Source organism: Otolemur garnettii, unplaced genomic scaffold (assembly GCF_000181295.1).
Source record: "Otolemur garnettii isolate 467f Iridium unplaced genomic scaffold, OtoGar3 scaffold00063, whole genome shotgun sequence".
NCBI lineage: Eukaryota > Metazoa > Chordata > Mammalia > Primates > Galagidae > Otolemur > Otolemur garnettii.
In genome coordinates this window covers 10,005,592-10,009,348 of record NW_003852458.1, presented here as the reverse complement: position 1 = coordinate 10,009,348, position 3,757 = coordinate 10,005,592, and the positions used below count along the sequence as shown (strand labels likewise).

Sequence of the window (3,757 nt, the reverse complement as noted above, 5' to 3'; positions counted from 1 at the left end):
GCCACTTGTGTAACTCAAAGAACTCTAGGTCACAAAAAGATGCTCCAGAGACAGGCTGCTTAGGTTATGGAGCAGTTCCATCTCTTCCTAGAGCAGTGGCTCTCAACCTTCCTAGTGCCATGACCCTTTAATACAGTTTCTCATGTTGTGGTGACCCTGAAATATAAAATTACTTCTGTTGCGATTTCATAACAGTAATTTTGCTGCTGTTATGAATCATAAGGTAAATATCTGATAAGCAGGATATATTTTCATTGTTTCCTCTCCAACCCCAACTCCGGACCCAGAGTACAGACTAACTATGAATTTAGTCTAGAATAAAAATGGCTTGAAGTTTGTTTTTGTTTTTTTTTTTTTGGCAGTTTCTGGCAGGGGCTGGGTTTGAACCCACCACCTCCAGCATATGGGGCCAGTGCCCGCCTCCTTTGAGCCACAGGTGCTGCCCGGCTTGAAGTATTAACTGCCTTAAGATAGAAAGATATTATATAACCTTAGAACCTGTAAAAAACCATTTGCAGGCGGCACCTGTGGCTCAAATGAGTAGAGGGCCGGCCACATATGCTGGAGGTAGAGGGTTCAAACCCAGCCCCGGCCAACTAACTAAATAAATAAAAAATAAAACCATATACTATGTAGTAAGATAATTAATTATAATAATGATGCTTACTTTTACTATAAAAATAACCAAAAAACAGGGCAGCAGAACAATTCCTTAAGGAGATATACCCATTGCTTTCCCAAATTACTTTCCTATACACTAAAACAATCTCCCATCCACTTCTCTGTTAATTAAAGTAGGAGATAGGCCTAAGGAACACAACAGTACCACATTCACCTAATCCTATCTGCCTCTGACGCAATTTGTAAGTAAAATGAGCGTTAATCCCCATGTGATTGGGTTTGGGATCCGATTTCCTGCTTGTAACAGACCTGCTGGCTATAAAAACCCAGTCAGTCGGCGCCCAGCCAGAGCTCCGCTCTGGGATCCAGCAGATCGGAGCCCGAGGGACGGATCGGAGCCTGACGGATCGATCTCGATCGGAGCCGCAGATGGAGCCTGACGGATCGGAGCCGCACATCTGAGTCGTAGATCGGAGGCAGGGCATGAAGGGGCGGCGGAGAGGAGAGGGTCTCTGCTCCTGAAGGTCGGGGTCATGGCCTTTATGCTGCTTGCACCGCGGCTGGCCCGCAACTGCCAGCACAACTTCCACCTTCTGGGGCCAGGATCCAGACACATCAGTCAAGCTGCAGCCAAAGTTGATATTGAGTTGGATTATGATGGGCCTCTGATGAAAACGGAAGTCCCAGGGCCTAGATCTCGGGAGTTAATGAAGCAGCTGAACACGATTCAGAACGCAGAGGCTGTGCATTTCTTCTGCAATTACCAAGAGAGCCGAGGCAACTACCTGGTTGATGTGGATGGCAACCGGATGCTGGACCTGTATTCTCAGATCGCCTCTGTGCCCATAGGTTACAGCCATCCTGCTCTCATGAAACTCCTCCAACAGCCTCAGAACGCGAGCACTTTCATCAACAGACCTGCCCTCGGAATCCTGCCTCCGGAGAACTTTGTGGAGAAGCTCCGGGAGTCCTTGCTCTCGGTGGCTCCCAAAGGGATGTCCCAGCTCATCACCATGGCCTGTGGCTCCTGCTCCAACGAAAACGCCTTCAAGACCATCTTCATGTGGTACCGGAGCAAGGAAAGAGGGCAAAGGGGCTTCTCCAGAGAAGAACTGGAGACCTGCCTGATTAACCAGGCCCCCGGGTGCCCTGACTACAGCATCCTCTCCTTCATGGGCGGATTCCATGGCAGGACCATGGGTTGCCTAGCGACCTCGCACTCCAAAGCCATTCACAAGATCGACATCCCTTCCTTCGACTGGCCCATCGCACCCTTCCCACGGCTGAAATATCCCCTGGAAGAGTTTGTGAAAGAAAACCAGCAGGAAGAAGCCCACTGCCTAGAAGAGGTGGAAGATCTAATCGTGAAGTACGGGAAGGAGAAGAAAACGGTGGCTGGGATCGTCGTGGAGCCCATCCAGGCAGAGGGAGGAGACAACCACGCATCGGATGACTTCTTCCGCAAGCTGCGAGACATGGCCAGGAAGCATGGCTGTGCCTTCTTGGTGGATGAGGTCCAGACTGGAGGGGGCTCTACTGGCAAGTTCTGGGCTCATGAGCACTGGGGCTTGGACGACCCAGCAGATGTGATGACCTTCAGCAAGAAGATGATGACCGGCGGCTTCTTCCACAAAGAAGAGTTAAGACCCAACACCCCAAACCGGATCTTCAACACCTGGCTGGGGGACCCATCCAAGAACCTACTGCTGGCCGAGGTCCTCAATGTTATCAAGAGGGAAGACCTGCTGAGTAACGTGGCACATGCCGGGAAGGTCCTGCTCACAGGGCTGCTGGACCTCCAGGCCCGGCACCCCCAGTTCATCAGCAGAGTGAGAGGCAGAGGCACCTTTTGCTCCTTCGATGCTCCAGACGAATCGATCCGTAATAAGCTCATCTTAATGGCCAGAAACAAAGGCGTGGTGTTGGGGGGCTGTGGCGACAAATCCATTCGTTTCCGACCTATGTTGGTCTTCAGGGATCACCATGCTCACCTGTTCCTCAATATTTTCAGTGACATCTTAGTCGATTTCAAGTAAAGAAGCCATTTCCGCTGCACTCTGAGAAAGCCCTGATCTCAACAGTTGTCAGATGGATTAGTTTGCCTAATGCATGTTTTCAATTAAAATGGAGTCAAAGGTGACTACATGAGCTGAAGGGTTATTTGTGAGAAGGGAGTGGGTTTTTTTGTTGTTTTGGGAAAGAAGAGGGGACAGGAGGGCTGGTTTTAATTTTCCTTCCTGCAGAGCTAATGGTGCACATTGGTTTATGCCCAGAAATTCTGCCTGAGCTCTGGACATAGTTCTTGGGAAGGCCCACAGGGGATTGTGGCCATATTTCTGCCCACCCTTGACCGACCCAATAATGTTTTTGAGAGCCAGGCAAGGGAGTTACATCTGCTCCTGGGACTGGGCTGGGACTTCCCACATTCTGGCCCATCTCAAGTGCCATATTCAGTAATCAGGATGCCCTATGCAAGTGAACACCCCCTCACCTACTCCCCCAGACTCCACAGCACTGAGCATACCTTCAGCACACTTCAGCAAGGGACTGGACAGATCCCAGGAAGGCAGTAAAGTGGGGACATGAGGACTGAGCTGAAGAGTAGGGGAAGGATTGCCTGTTCTCCTGAAGACTAGGACCGCTCCTCTCAGAGCACTTGGGGGTTCCTCAATCTGTGAATTCTGTCCTTGGTGGGGCTTACTCTTGGACGATCTCCAGGTGGTTATCACTGTTGCTTCTCACTGACATCCTCCATGCCCCAAACTCTATCCTCCTGGCAAATGTCAGCCTAGACCCGAGTTGGAGGAAACTTAAAGAGTCCACGGTGACCTGCTTCAGCTGAAGTTCCAGAGAACGTGGCTATTGCCCCAGGAGCACAAACCCAGGGGCCAGGGCATCAGAGCCACACACCCTGTCTCCCAGGGCACCTGGGGATCTGACTTGTGGACCCCGTGTCCTGGGAGACTCCTTTCGCTCTGGCTCATCCATGTTCCCTCCACCACCAACTGACATGTGAGCGGCTTGGCTGTTCCCAGAGGGACTCCCTGCTGGACTGGACTTCTTGTCTTGAGGAAAGCAGCATGAATTAAAGGTGCCAGAGCTCTGCGTGGGGCACGCTGGTGTAAGGCAGTTTCCC

The 3,757-nt window shown here is 51.0% G+C and overlaps 1 pseudogene across 1 annotated transcript; it reads left to right on the top strand.

The window, feature by feature from the left end:
* The first annotated feature begins 1,091 nt into the window (after positions 1-1,091).
* Positions 1,092-2,657, top strand: LOC100951679 (annotated as a pseudogene). The gene has a single exon (XR_001161430.1). The product of XR_001161430.1 is annotated as a 4-aminobutyrate aminotransferase, mitochondrial pseudogene (transcript).
* Positions 2,658-3,757: the final 1,100 nt, after the last annotated feature.